Source organism: Etheostoma spectabile, chromosome 16 (assembly GCF_008692095.1).
Source record: "Etheostoma spectabile isolate EspeVRDwgs_2016 chromosome 16, UIUC_Espe_1.0, whole genome shotgun sequence".
In the NCBI taxonomy this organism is placed as follows: Eukaryota; Metazoa; Chordata; class Actinopteri; order Perciformes; family Percidae; genus Etheostoma; species Etheostoma spectabile.
In genome coordinates this window covers 4143220-4159667 of record NC_045748.1, presented here as the reverse complement: position 1 = coordinate 4159667, position 16448 = coordinate 4143220, and the positions used below count along the sequence as shown (strand labels likewise).

Sequence of the window (16448 nt, the reverse complement as noted above, 5' to 3'; positions counted from 1 at the left end):
CTTTCCTCCTTTTTCTTCCTTCTCTTCCTTTTCTCCTTGCACTTCATCCCCTCTCAATTATGCTCCACTCTATTTCCTTTTCCAAAGTTTCTCGTCTCTTCCTCACCTCTCCCTTTTTCCGCCCTTCTACCCCTTTTCCCTTTCCGTCTCCTCTCCCCTTAACTTCTTCCACACTTCCTCCTTTCCTCACTTCCTCTCTTCTTCCCTAAAACATCCCTTCTCTTGCTTCAGCTCATCTTCTATCACCTCTTTTCCTCAGCTTTCCTCTCCTGTCTCCCCTTCCCTTAACCTCATTCCCCCCCCCCCCCCCCCCCCCCCCCCCCCCCCCCCCCCCCGTGCCAATTTTCCACACAAAGTGCCCATTGTTTCCAAGCTCCCACCCCAGAAAGCAGAAAAACAGGACTTCTACAACCCAGAATACACAAAAACACTCACTCACACAGACATAGGCCTTCATTCTCTAACTTTCTCTTCAACATCATGGGCGAGTGCACACAAACCACACACCCTCACACACTCGCACATAGTCTCAAACGGTTTCTGCCGAGCAGCGGAGCTCAGTACAAGGGCTGGATTGAGAGTTGGTGTTGAGTCATGTGTGACTGCCGCCGTGATGGGCTGATTCACGGCTCGTCAGTGAATGATGACCCACCAACCACTTAAGCGCTTCCATCTCAACACACAAAGACCCAAACTGACACATCTTCAGTCATTAAATGTGACGACAGAATAAAATAGAATGTGATTAGTCTTGTGAGCTTATTATGAACCTATTAGGTCTGACTGGAATGCAATAGAATATATTTGAATAGAACATTATTAGTTACATGAGTAAGACCACACTTGACTAGAATAGAAGTAAAGAGAACATGACAAACAAGACTGGCTGCATCCAAAGTCACACTACATACCACAATGTACCGGTGTATCAACGGAAGTATATTTTCGTGATAACTGTTTCGAAGATCGGAGGTTCCTTCTGCTTTTGCACTCTGTGTGTTTCCGTTTTTAAAATCCCTTCACTTCTGGAAACAACAGCAAAATTCAAAACCAGTGAGTTGGGCGCTTAAATTGGAAAGTTTTGAAGAACATTTTTTGATAGTGTCCAAAAGACAGGACTTCTCGGTTCTTTTGAGGAATGGTTGCAAAGATTTACAAAGAATATGTTTACTGCATTTATTCTCTTAACTAGGATCTTTTGGGCCCGATTGGTGGGACTGCTTTGGACAAAGTACACACAACAATACACTGATGAGAGCAGATTACGTGTAACCATGTATCCAGCTAATTTAAATACCCCACCTTACTGTATTGTGTGAACAGTTTACTTCATTTAATGTTGTATGTGGAGTTTTGCTGGGTGCAAATGTGCCAACAATACAAGTTCCTTCTCAAGCATGTTTTATAGAGTCAGAGTTGCTGAGTCTGGAGCTTAGCGCCACCCAAGACGATTATGATTGGTTAAAAGAACAACCCAGTGCATTTTTTTTTACGTATTCCAGAATGTATGTGTGGTGTAGCCAGACCTTACTCCACAGTGCTGTGGAGATAGGTCTGAGAATGTGAGAATATTTTTCATTTGACATAACTCAACATGAACAGAAAAGATTAGAATAGAATTAGGGGGATATATCTATTGTAGTAAAGGCACAACACATGATCAAAGTTGACAGCAACTATTTAAAAAAAAGGGAAACTCCCAAGGTGGATATTAAGGAAACCACACTACAGGAGATGGCAGAAGCAGCATTTCATCACACCACCAACAGAAGCTTCTTCTGGAGCATTTAGTCTGGGATGTGCTCTGACAAAATAATGGTTTATTCCACAGGGAGGAGTAGAGCCCGACCGATATATTGGTGGGCCGATATTATGGGCCAATATTAGGCATTTCCCGAACTATCAGCATTTAAAATGGCCAATAAAAAAAGAGACTGTATATTCATTCATCAGAATCAGAAAAAAATGATTCTGATAAATTAATATTTAAAAAAGAAAAGGTCAACCATGTTATGAGTGTTGGCGTTGCACAGTTTGTCCACCAGAGGGCGCTCTACAACGTCCCTGTTGGCAACACTGATTTTTCTTTTTTGTTAGTTTTTTTGTTCAAAGGACTTTAAGTTTCATTTTATTTATCAGAACTTTAATAAATTAGGATGTTCCTCTGTTCTGTTGTGACAATGAAACAAATTGTCATATTATTTTAGTGAAAACTCATAAATAACTACAAATAAATCTGTTTTGTAATGCATTTCTAGAGTTGTTTTTTAAATGTACACATATATCGACCAATATATATCAGAATATCATATTTTTAAATAACCAAATATTTGTATTGGTATCGGCCTTAAAGATCCTTTATCAGTCGGGCTCTAGGGAGGAGTCAACGAGCTAAATTACACACAGCTCCGTAGAGACAGGCGGCGGTGCTTTCACAGTGGCTTCTGGTTTTCCAAAGCCATTCAAAACAATGTTTTATTTCCTAACAGCCAATCATAAATAACATCTAAAAGTCTTTCTTAATTTGGCTATAAATTCTTCCATGGATCATAGCTTTTTAAATTGGCTATAAATTCTTCCATGGACCATAGCTCGGGAAAGCCTAGTGACAACCAATATCCAACTCATGGGTTATTATCTGCGGAGCAGTGTATAACACACAAATTTGTCCATCTAATGAGCTCATTTGCTCCATTTGCTTTCTGCTATGTTTTTTCCACATGTTATGTAAAGCAGGTTTTTAAGCTAAATGGCAGGAACAGGAAAAATATATATAAGCATGAAGTTAATCCTTTCAAAGCCCTCAGAAATGCAGTTAAGAGCAGCATGAGCTCACAAATACAGTGCATGTACACAACTTCACACCTAACCTAACACACAAAGCCACAGTAGGCCTACACACTGCAATTTCACTCGGATCCAATATAGGGAAACACATGATATCCCTCTGACGCACAAAGATACAGTATGTGACTTTAATACTTTTACAGATTTGTTGGTTTCATTATTTAACAATGAATGCGTCCGGATAAACAGCCTTAAACCATATGTGTCAGGTTGCTGTGCAGTTTATTGTTGGGTGTGTTCAGTCCATCCCCTAATGAAATCACACTATTGGAGACAGATTTCACAGATTACATCACCGTCGCTCAGACGCAATATGGGATTGCATCATAGTGGTCTGCAGAGATTTCAGGGGTTTGACTCAAAAGCATTTTTCAAATTCATCACTAAAGGAATGCTCCGGACTGTCGCTTGTCAAATACCCCTGATGCTGCAATACGAAATGAAAACATATGCTTGCACGCGTTTTTTTTAAAGCACTGAAAGTCAATTTGAATAGGGTTGTGTTCAATATGCATTCCACTGAAAACATATTTCAGGCAAATACGTTTTGAAACAACAAATTTGTGACATACAGTGCAGTCTGTAAGTGTTTGGAAAGTGACATGGTTTGATTGTTTTGGTTCTAATTCAGCACATTACATTTGCTGACTTTTAGCTATAAGGTTACATCCCCACATTTCCAATTTAATAACAATGCGGCAGGTTAGTATTTTTCAACACACAAACAAGACAATCAAAGTGTTTCTATGGCCAAGCAGTGGAATGTTACCTGCCCTCAGTCCAAGTTTTTTTTTCATTTTGTACTTATTACAACAGTATGCCAAGTGTTTGCTTTACAAAATAATAAAAGAAAAAAAGAGGGAATAAAAAGAGACACAGTGGCTTCTGGAAGTATTCGTACCCCTTCACCTTTTGCAATTATAGAAGGATTTACAATGCGCACACAATAACCCAGAATGACAAAGCGAAAACATTTGGCAGCAATAGGTAGGTAAGACTCTACAAGCTTTGTGCATTTGAGCAGTTTCTCCCATTCTTGCTGGTAAATCCTTTCATTTCTCTCCACAAAATGTTTCATGGTGTTCAGGTCCCGGCTTTGGCTGAGCCATTCAGTGACATTCAGAGACTTATCCTGAAGGCCCTCCAGCATTGTCCTCGCTTTAGGCTTCAGGTTTTTTGTCGTGCTGAAAGGTGAACAGGCTGAGGTTGTGTGCACTCAGGAGGTTTACTTCAAGGACCTCAGAGTATTTGGCTCCATTTAGTCTCACCAGAAGGAGAAAGATCTTATTGAATACTTATGTAAATGAAAGATTTCATTCATTGATTTTTTTGGAGGAATATATCTAAACACATGTTTTTACTTTGTCATTATGGGTTTTTCCAGAAAAAGGAAATGTGATACATTCCAAATTAAATCTGCAGCAACAATTAAATGTATTAAAAGTGAATTTCTTTCTAAGCCACTATAAAAAAAAACAGCACTAAAAAGGCAAACTGCATATGTCCATATTTACTGAAGGTTTGACTGAACAACTGTGTGCTTGATCTCATGTATTATGCATTTTAAGGTGTTCCTATTTAGAGGTGGAAATATGGGAGGACGGGATTGAAATGTATCCACGGCGACGGATTTAACGTTGCTGACTGACAGCTGCACCAGAGGAAATTGCGTCTGAATTTTAACTAATCTGGGAATAGAAGGTGACTTCATTGACCGTCATCAGTAATCATTAAGACAAGAAAAATTCTTAGTAAAGAATTATGCATCAAATCAGAAGATGCCCATAAGGTACAATAGCTTCACATTCATCTCCGCAGCAACCCAAGAAAGAAGACCAGCAATGCAACATGCTGTTACTTTTATCTTTGTCTTGAATGCATACTTTTCCCTACTTTTAATGGCTGCCAGCAGGATCAGTTTGATTTATGACTGAAGCAGCCAATACAATACTTTGTCAGTCCAGTTAATAAAGGCGTTTTCAAATTTTGAGATAAACCAGGAATCTTTCAATTTGACTTTTCACAGTCTTTTTAAATAAATCACTGATCTTTTTGTGGATCTGACCACATCCAGAATAGTTAACTAATATTCACTCACATGTAGCGTTCCTCATGTAGAAAGAAAGCACCCCTTTTTTCACTTTGTCTTCTCTTCAAATAGTCCAACTTTCACAGCCATGAATACTCATTTGCACTCCTTTCCTGACTACGGAAAATGATTGGATTCTCCGATCAAATAATCACTTGCATCCATATTTCTTTAGTAACATACTACACTGTTCACCTGATGACACAGTCACCCGAAAAGTGGAGAGTCAGCAATGTAATCTCATCGTCATTGTTTATTTCCCAGCGCTCCAAAGTGCTGCACAGAGCCAACACAACAGAGCATCCCTGTCCAGTGGAAGCCTCAATGCAACACGCAATACAGATGAGTCAGCAAGTTCAACTGAACCTCATTCTTGAGATACTGCTGGGTTTATTGTAAAAATTCATTCTTGCAGCTTTTGGTTCCTCTTTCGCTCTTTCCCATGACTAACTTATGATATCCTGTACATGGTTTTCACCCTCATCGCTCACACACACACACACACAAGGAATAAAGAGTGGCAAGGTAGTAAGTTAATGGGATTCATGTCTGAACACCCCTGTGCAGTAAGGGCCACTGCATGTTTCTTTGGCAAGCTGATGCCTCCGCCTCTGGTGCCCGCCAGCTCCAGCCTCTGAAATTGTGCCATGGGAGCTTGTGCTGTGGAAATGTTAAACAAGATCATGGTGTGACCATCAGCTGATTAGAACTGACCCCCACACTCTGACCAATGACCTTTTGTCTAACTTGTATGGGAATACAATCATAATATGTATGCTTGTCACTACAGCACGTATTTGGTAACAGTGTCACTGTTCCATCCCCCGGTAACGCATGCTGTCAAGATACTATAACCCTTGTGTTGTCTTCCCGTCAACCACCAACTTGTTGTAGTTCCAGGTCTAAATTGAAAATAAACTTGTTTTGCCACTACTTTTTTCCTGCTTTTGACACTTAAAGAAATACATGGACAATAAACCTAATTCATAATATACTATCTAGTTTTTGAGCTTAAAAAGCAAAAATTATGACTTATTTGGACTAATAGATTATTACTAATAAATTATTAGATTATTAAAATTAGATTATATTATATAATATATATAGTAGAAGATCAGAGGATGTTGAGTGAATCACACACTGGTTTATGTCAAAGTTGAGTCAGTCAAAGCATTTAAACATATTTCTTTCATATGCTATGAGAATGACTAAAAAAAACTAAATTCAATGGAAGTAATTATATATTTTACTTATGAAGAATGTTGTATAGGTTCCATACAATCTACATGCATACATCCAGGTTATTTGGGGGGCAATTTGGTTGTAAGAAACCCATATTTCTGATAAAAACAAACTATGAAAATGGGTCAAATTTGACAACACAAGGGATAAGTGTTGCCTACATCACACAGAGTAAATGCAACTGGGTGGAGTGCAATGGCAGCTCCAGCAACAATGACAGCACAGACAGCAGCATATGTACACATTCATATCTGCAGGCAGTGAGCATGTGTCTGCAGAGGAAATGGCGCGCAACAAGTATGCCGAGACCTTAAAAACAGACGTGTGCATGGCTACGAACTTGCAGGCAAGAAGGGATGTGTCTGCCTGTCTTTCTCTCTTTCTGTCTCCATTTTATTTCTATCTCATCATCTTTTTATTTCCTCAGTCCAGTCTCCATTTCCCTGACTCATCTGGATATGTTAAACACACTTGCAGGGCTGTGAGACGTGGTTCCTGCAGGGCATTCAAAGATAACATGACTTTTCAGTCATGTTTCTGCTCTCAACTCTACTGAGCCAACTTGCTAACCAGCTGCTAGCTGTTCATCTTGGTTGTCCAACAACTCTTCTGTACATTATCTAAGAATTATTGAAATGACACCTGAGAGGGTTATTTTTATGGAAATTGGATATTCACCAGATGTCTCTGATTTTACAGAAATACATGGAATGACCATGACCTCTTGACACCATGTTGTGTGCTGGTGGCAGGTAATGTGTTATATGCCAATAGAAAGTCAAATAGGATCTGTTGTCGGGGTGGACACACGTGTTCAGTGGTCCAATGCAGCCTTGTCTCAAAGTCTGCGTAGGACGGAGGTCAAAGTAGATGGATGGGTCCGACAAACACGGGACTTTCACCTGAGGGGCCCTTGTTTGTGTCCTGTGTGAAACCATAAGTGAATAAAGGTATGCCATTTCTAAGCATACAGTAAAGCAAAATATGTCCTCTGAATTTAACCCATACTCTCTACTCCAGTTGTTTCTGCCCTGGGCGCTGACAGGAGCACTAATCTAACATATACTATGTAATTGGTGATGGGAGGAAACCAGAACACCCGGAACAAAACCCATGCCACCCACAGAGTAAGGCCCAGATTGGAGATGGAGCCCAGAACTCAGCAGTACCAACCCCTAAAGTCAAACAGCCTGCTGTACAAATCCTTTCCCAGAATTCCCAGCAGGTGTAGGCTATGCATGCCTTTTTGATGTCTAAAGATGTCTAAATATCAAACGTGACGTACTTATTTTAACCCCAAACAATGTTCTTTTCCTAAACCTAACCAAGTAGGTTTGTTGCCTGAACCCCAATTGTTTCCATGGCACCAGAATATCATTCAAATAAATTACGTGCCACCGCTATTTAATGCATTGTGGCCCTATTTAAATATTTCTGGGAGATCAGGTTGGATGTAACGTGACAGAGGAAGCAAAAAGTTAGAGAACCACTGGAACACATGATAAACTATTCCCATGACAGTTGCCCACATGTTATCATCTCAACATCCAGTAACCACATTATAAGATGACAATGTCAAAAATGTCTACTATTGTAAACTGCAATCGTTGTGTGTGACACACACACACACACACACACACACACACACGACAGCTGTGTCTTCAAATTGACAGGAAAAGCTTCCTGTCCAAACCACAATTTTTAAATAAAATGGCTTGATAAGGACCTTTGCTTCAACATTCATATCTCCTTGTGCAGAAGCAGCAAGTGTCCAACAGCCAGAAGAGTCTCCAGTACTTCCTCATTAATATACCACAGCCATAAATAAAAATCATACATATGAGGTCTTCAACAGTTAGGGCCCATTCACACCAGCGAAAGGGTATGTTACACCCTGTTGTGTTCTTTAACCTCCCAATGTAGAACAAGTAGACTTTAAATTTCACAACCACTGTTTTCCATCAGATCGTTTATAGATCTCAACATTTAACAGCACTTGAAGGCAGCTTCATTTGACGAAAAACGAGAGAAAGGATCCATTGATGGATTCTGGTTTGAACATTGGGCTTTTTGACGGGGTTTGGTTTCTGGCAAAAACCCTAAACAATACACAGCATAGCCGCTGTGGAAACAGTTGCGTATGAAACATCCAACAGAATATGAGTTGTGCATGAAGGAATCTACAAACAGCAGCCAAAAAGCAGCAACTCCAGGTACGGCACAAAAGGACAGTCACGCCCTAAAAACACGCCTTTAAGATGTGATCACCCACTTCTTCATGTTGAGCCGCTGAAGAAGTAGTGGTCTGACCACGGAATGACATACGAGTTACAAAGGAGAACTGAAAAAGAAACATTTCAATAAATAACCTTTAGAAATGCGTCCTGCAGATCTAATAAATTAGAAGGCAATGGTTGTACTGAGAAGCTCCAAAACAACATGAATACCAGTATGTGTGTGAACGTAAAGAACATTTAGAGAGATAATCTTCCTCAAATCGTAACTTCATTATTAATATTTTCATTACTATTGTCATTATTACAAGTCAAGTCAGGTCAAGTGGGTTTTATTGTCATTTCAACCATACACTGTACATAGTGAGACAAAACAACGCTTCACCATGGGTCAAGTGGTGTTGCACGCTGAGCATATTATAAAATATCTAAAAACAACATTTGAGACAGGATAGATTTAGTACACACAAGCACATTTATGCATAAAGTGCAATTACTACTTAAAGTAGAGCATTTAAGGCAGACAAGGGACAGGACAGACAACTAACAAAAGACTGGGCATGAGTGTGTACTTTGTTATTTGTGTGTTAATCTACAACTGGAATTACTATTCTGTTTTTAATTCCTTTGTCATGCAATGCATGCAATCCTTTTGTTAAAGACCGTTTGGGTTAGCGGTGAAATGGATCACCAAACACACGGTTAGGATTGGTTTACAATGACATGGTCTTCTGTTACACTATTGTGCACTGATGTTGCTTCTTTTAATGAAAAAGTCAACAAAGAAATTGTTAAAACAATGAACAAATTGTGAACAATGGTTCACAAAGTGTGACCCTGTTACCTGCATGAATGTAGAAACAATATGGACATCGGGAGCAAGAATGGGTGGAATGCAGGTCCTCAGATGAGGGGGAGGAGGAACCATGCCTTCACTAATCACAACACAGATGTTTCAAGGACCCTTTCTTTTGACGGACGTCAGTGCTCATGCAGGGAAACATAAAACAGCCATCTTCAGGGGAGACGATAAGTCTTTGCAGTGGGAGGTTTGTTTAGTTTGAGCAAGGAGGTCAGATGTCAGAGGTATCAGCTTATCCTCTTTGAGCTTGTCAGCTTCTCTCAAGTTGTGGAATAACTTTGGGATGAGTATGTTTTTATAATCCTGTCAAATCTATCAACCTGAACTTTAAGGACTAATAGCTTGCACTTGCAACCACTGGACTCCTGAGAACTCGCTTGTCCCCATGTTTGGAGCGCGACTGTGTTATTTCCAAGGGAACACAGTGGGATTATTCACTGAAAAGGTGTTATGATACATAAACATTTGGATGGCTGATCAATTAGAAATCCGTTGTGAATTGTTTTAGAAACTTAAGACTCATGTAAAATAGTGTTCAATACATCTAACAGGAGCTCAACCTTTCTTACTTGAAATCATTATTTCTTGCAGATTGCTCTCTACAGTCATTGTTTTTAAATCTGAAAACCGTTTCAAGCTACTTTTCTGTTGAAATCGCTCCCTATCATCTGTAATATCTTATCTCCTCATGTCATAACCCTCTGCAGTAGCTGTGCTCATGGTGAAAGGATGAATAATGTGTTTTGGTTTGTTGCTCAGAAAGGAAGCTAATTGCGCCCATTGTGAGTCAAATGTCATTAATCTAAATAGTCTTTAATTACTCATGACATTGTTTGCTTTCGTTTTTGAAGAGTTTGCAGTTTCGCATTTGAGTGTTTTGAGTGTTTTACAAATCAGTAAGAATGACTTAATCATGATCTATTAAAGCAACCAAACTGGCCATAAGCCATAGGTCTGCACACCAAGTGGGCTGCATCCCTTTTTCTGAGGAATTCCTTAATAAGTACAGTACTAATAATCCTTCATGTTAAAAGTGGAAAGGTTAAACGTCTCATTTTCAACACAGGCCTAAAAAAAGGCTGAAGACCCTGTGATGAAATACTGTATTTCAACCAGGAAAGTATTGCAAAGTATTAAGTCAACAGTCAACACATGACTCATTGTGATATGTTATTGTGAGAATTAGGGGTGAAAAAAAAAAAAAAAACGATACAGCACAGTATCGCGATATTTTCAGTGGTAATACTGTATTGATACACAGGCGATATATCGCAGAATATTGCAATATGTTTAAAATTGCAATAATATCGTATCGTGGCATAAGTATCGTCATGATATCGTATCGGGAGGAGTCTGGTGATCCCCCCTCCCCCCCCCTACTGAGAATGTGGATTCCATAATTAAAACAGCTTGAAAGCCATTGACCCAATCGATCTCCAGAAGTGTAAATGGTTCTCACACTCCACCATACCATCAAGCCCACCTGGGGTTTGTGGCAGTGGGTGGGAGGTAAACAGTGTTCTTGCCATCTTCTGTGAATATTGACACACACACACACACACACACACACACACACACACACACACACACACACACACACCCTTTGCGCCTCCGATCGGTATTAATTGGGTAACATCAAAAGGGCAAGGATAGCATGCAGGGAGCATTTTTTTTGCAGTAGACCTTTACAATCAATCAATGATTATTTGTGTTAACGAGTAAGTAAAGGTTAGTTTATGTTATAGCCAAAATGGACAGAAATCTTCTTTTTATTCTAGCTCTCCTTTGTCATTTTTCCTGTTTTTCCTCACAATTTGGAGCGACTAACTGCAGTCTTTGACAATGCTAACTCCACAAAGCGAGGGTGTAAAGAGGCGGATGGGCGCTTTAACTAAACTTTACTTCTGTGCCACCTGTGGGCCCCATCTGTAATCTTCTGGGGAGCACTTAGGTGCTTTAAGTAAATTCTTATCTCTCCTTTAAAGATGTGAGTTGCAGTAAAAACTGAGATTTTGCGCGGCGTTTTGGGATGAAGGGGGGGCAAATCAATCATAAAATGTTGACCTGTTGATGGCGTTAGAGGGAAAGATCAAGATCACTAATAGTATTCAAATCTTCACACACATTTAATAGCAAAAAGGCCATTAGTTTTGTTCAAACAGATGTTCTAAATTGTTGGTCACGTGGAAATTCTGACCTGACCTGTTTCAAATGAAATGTCATGTGACTCAAAATTCTCCTCTGGGAACACAAGCACCAAGTTTCACAGCGGCCTGAAGTTATTAGAATATTCTGCTTTGAGCCAAAGTGTTGGCCAGAATCATCAACCATCACAAACAACATGCGGTTAACCCTTGTGTTGTCTTCGGGTCAAATTGGACCCGTTGTCTAAATGTCTTCAGTATATCCGAAATGTAGGTTTCTTTTTAAGAAACTAATTTGGATTACCCAAAAGAAATTAACACAGATGATTCAATACAATGTGCTTCACAAGTACAACAAAAGATCGGATCTCCATTTTCATTGAATTTTGGGTGTTTTGTTACATTTTTTAGCATTTGAAAATGCATTTAGTATTAGCAATTTGAAAAAGTTTTAAAACCGTATCCTGACTGAACGTTGACCCTTCTGGAATTATCCTTCCTTTAATATTAGTCTAAATCATTCATAATTTCTGCTTTTTTAACTCAATAATTACGCATCATTTCCTATAAATTAGGTTTGTTATTGACCGTGAATTCCAAAAATAAGTAATAAGTGTAAAGCTGTAGGTATGAGTTGGTGTTGGTGGTGTTTTTACACGGTAGGGAAAATAAGTGTCAAACATAAAAAAAGCACCAAAACACATGAATAAAGCACCATAAGTGTCAAAAGAAGAGACAAAAACGTCAGAAAAGGTTGATTTTCAGTTTAGACCAGGAGGAAGATGCATGGTTGAATGGTGGACAACACAAGGGTTAAGATGTTGTTGTGCACTAAGAGTCACACATATAAGCTTTAGTGGCCTCTCAATCTGCTTCCTGAACACACAACAGTTTCCTAAGCTGAGTTCCAGTTGGCTGTGGCAATTCACACTACACAATTTGCTGTCTTGTTTTCACACAACCGGACCCACCATCAACAGGGGTTGATAAACTACTAGATCTTTTGCCAGGAAGCATCCTTGAGTCTAGTCTCCAAACTTCTTTTTTTTGTCATAAAAACACATGCGAGAAGTGACAGGGGACACCATAGAGCTGGGCAATATATTGATATTATATCGATATCGAGATATGAGACTAGATATCGTCTTAGATTTTGGATATCGTAATGTGGCATAAGTGTTGTCTTTTCTTGGTTTTAAAGGCTAAATTACAGTAAAGTGATAATAATAATAATAATAATACATTTTATTTAACAGCGCCTTTCTGAACACTCAAGGTCGCTTTACAGACGATAAAAGACAGATACAGGGAACAGAAAAGTGTAAGGAGTTATAACAAAACAAATTTTAAAAAAAATGAATAAAAAAACAGGAACAGTGTATTTAAAGATATAAGTAATTATAATAATAAGTAAGCTGGAACAGATGGGTTTTTAGTCTAGTTTTGAACAGATGATGATGTCATATTCTGAACTCACCAGACGGTTGTAACTGTTCTATTATTAGCTTTTACCCACTAAGTCATTATATCCACATCACTGATGACTATTTATCAAAAATCTCATTGTGTCAATATTTTCTGAATGCACCAATAGTCAACACTATATTATCGTTGCGGTATCGATTTTGAGGTATTTGGTCAAAAATATTGTGACATTTGACTTTCTCCACATCGCCCAGCCCTATCATGAAATACCATATGCGGGGCAGGATATTTGGATGTCCACTAGGAACAAGCGCTCTAAGTTGTTGGTCGCTGATTTGCAGCGATAAAACAAAGAAAAAGAAAAATGAGACAAAGCACTCTCAAGGGAGTGTTGTCAATGGCACACACAATAACAATAAATAAAACAATAAAAGCATTGAAATGAAGAAAAAGAAAAATCAGAGCACTTTTAGGGAGTGTTGTTGATGGCACACATGTTCACAAAATATTCTATTTCCACAGGTCTTTACTATTTGTAGCCTAGTTTTCTCCGTGTACAACAACAACTTTGGTCCGTGTTGCGAATGCAACACACACAGTAAAGGTTTCCCCTCAGCCCATGTATTGTGTTCTCATTGGCTGAAGCTCCCCGACAGAGTCCCTGACAGCTGCAGATATTTAGCCTGCTAGCTATCTGCCCTGAGTTCCTATGCCCATACTACCATACTACTAAGTATGCCACATGAGTATTAAGTATGTCATAATACATAGAAGGCTATTCCTAGTACTGTATGCCAATTATACCTGGATGTCCTGCTGCATCTGGTCATATTTTGCAGTCTTTTCTTGCTATTCTGACCCAGAATCCTTTGCCCAGCACAAATGAACAGATCATGTGTAAGTGGCTTACAAATTAAACGAATGCAATTCGGAACTTAGTTTAGAAATGTGTCTTACAGACGCCAGCGAACCTCATCCCGGGTTTTTGAGAAGTTCACACATCACAATCAAGCGGAGCTCCCAAGGGGACATGACATGACAAAAGTATCTAGTGCTCACTATAAACCTGATTTAAGGCTAGCAAAATAATGCTAACAAGGTACTGCTATCGTCATGTGGCTAAAGTTAACATTTCACACTCACAGCATGGAATCGGTCAAAAGTTGCCTTGTCATCTTTAAGTTTGTTGAAGACAATTCATTGTGTTTTCAGAAAGATAAATACCTCCTCCTCTGCAGCCATTCTGACTGCTACTCAGATTTGTGTGCACACCAGAAGAATAAAAATACTCCCATGTCCCTTTAGGGGCTCCGAACCAATGGTGATCTGTCTTCGATATGGGGTTTATGTCAGGTAGCGCTAAAAACAGTCGGCAAGCAGAAGGTCAGTGCAAAAGCCCTGTAGTGGGCACAGCTTCAATTTATTATGAACTGTGTCTTTGCAGCAGTGCATGTGGTAATCCCACATTTCCATGGATACTACTAGGGCTGCACAATCAATCAAAATGTTATCAAACCCACAATATGGTGTACTGCAATGTCTGAATCGCGGGGCACAATATCACAGGTGGGGCCCCGTTTTTGTTAAAACAAAAATATATGTCAAACCCTTCTGAATGAGTATTGTGGTGCTGCAGAGACATCCAAGCCTACAAATTGTATCCTACAGACTAAATAAAAAACTTTGAGTACAGAAAGTCACAAATATTAAACTATAAATTGTTACGATTTTTTAGATTTTATATGTTTTAATGAGAATGATGCAAACAGGATCATCCCCTCCAATATAGTGAATCATATCACAATCACAGTCAAAATAATCGCAATTAGATAATTTCCTCATCTCGTACAGCCCTACATACTACACATGATGACTGAGAATCATCTTCATGAGCACCTTTTATATGTGCTCATGACTTATTCAAGAATCCCAGGATGCACCTGGCCACAGACGTAACTACTACATGCAAGGGATGATGTTTCTATGGGCTTTTTACATAATAACTTTGATAACACAACATCAGATGTTACTTTTATATTTCTGTCAAGAGTTATCTCCCTCCCTCCCTTGTAGGTGAGAATCATACACCTAGAACTTCTGATCCTGTTTTGGTAGCACGTACCATCATTTTAGCTTTTGTCTCCTCTTTATCAGAGTTTAGCAAGAAGTGGGGTTAGTTCATGAGATTGTTGTTTTATTTCAAGGCCCGAGCCCAGGGCACAGCAGGGTGTATCACCTCCAGCCGGTAGTAGACAGCATCAAGGCGTGTACTTTGGGAAGATGCCAACATCACAAGAAATGTTAGAGGACTATCAATCTGCTGCTGGCCTCTTCATCATGTTTTTGTAATTCCACCTTCATGTGCTGACACAAGTGTTTCCTGTTGGGGGACAACTGATCCTGGATTATGGCTAACCTGTTTGGTTTTTAGGGAAGTGGGGTTACATTTGGGAGAGAGGAAGGGATTCAATGAAGAAAACGAAAAATTCCAATAACATTCTCTGACTGCAGATCAGCGTGGAAAATCAAGACCGATGTCAAACCTTCACTCCCATACCAAACGCCCGCTTGTTTTTTCTTTTCTTTTCTTTTCACTCCCTTCCACAAATACCAAACTCCGGGACAACACCAACCCAGAGTTTGATCAAGAGCCCAGCTCTGGCGAAACAAGTCCCTTCATTTCTGCAGCGTCCCAGTTCTGGAGCTCTATGTGCGCACAGCCGAACGTCTCCTAACGAAATAACGGTGTGCGCATGCATCTGCTAATGCCATCAAAGCCTTTATCTTGACCCAACGCGTCTTCTAGCCACGTCTACGTGGCAGGTATACTTTGATTATGTAAAGATGCCCACATACGTGCGTGCATAAGTGAGCCATTAGAAGAAAAAAAAAAATCCCAAATGGGAATTTTACAAGGATTCATTCAATAAGCAGGATACATACATGGAATACTTACTGTGTCTTTCTTTTCCAAAGAGCGCAGTGGGTAGTTTAGCTTACTCCCTGACTGGTTCCTGGATGTCCAAGTCAAGTTTGATTCTGGGTGCCTGAAATGTCTCCAACAGACAACTCCTAGAGACTCTGCGCAACTCTTGTGTGTCAACGTCGCGGCGGTGTGAGAAACGACTCCAGATCCAGAATACAGCCAGGTAACCCTTTCATTTTATGTCCGTGCTGAGAATATCTCCTACGGTGTTTTGTTTCCCCCACCGGTGTGTCCCTGTGTTTCAAGTTGTTTTATTGATTCGTTCCCAGATGAAGTCGCCCTGATGCTCTGCGCTGCGTCCCCGTGCCTCTCTGTGCTGGCGCGGCTGCTCCGCCAAACTCTCTCTCTCTCTCTCTCTCTCTCTCTCTCTCTCTCTCTCGCTCTCTCTCTCTCTCTCCCTCTCTTAGCAGGAGAGGACCTTTGTCTAAACATGACGTTGCGCACGCACCCGCCTCACGCACACACAGACGCAGACTGCAAAGATTTCATTTAAATGACTGCATAACAAAATAAAAAACGTCATTAGTATCAAGTGCATTTCATTCACGTATTCACCATTTTCCCACTTTGCCTATATTTCAATGCAACTGTTCCCAAATACATTTCTCCTAGTGTTCGC

The 16448-nt window shown here is 39.7% G+C and overlaps 1 protein-coding gene across 1 annotated transcript in view; it reads right to left on the bottom strand.

The window, feature by feature from the left end:
- lpar1 (lysophosphatidic acid receptor 1) overlaps positions 1-16205 on the bottom strand; it is a gene marked incomplete at its 5' end in the record, with an annotated part of 50841 nt that extends 34636 nt beyond the window's left edge. The window contains 1 exon segment of the mRNA XM_032539680.1: positions 15800-16205.
- Between the last annotated feature and the right edge of the window lie 243 nt (positions 16206-16448).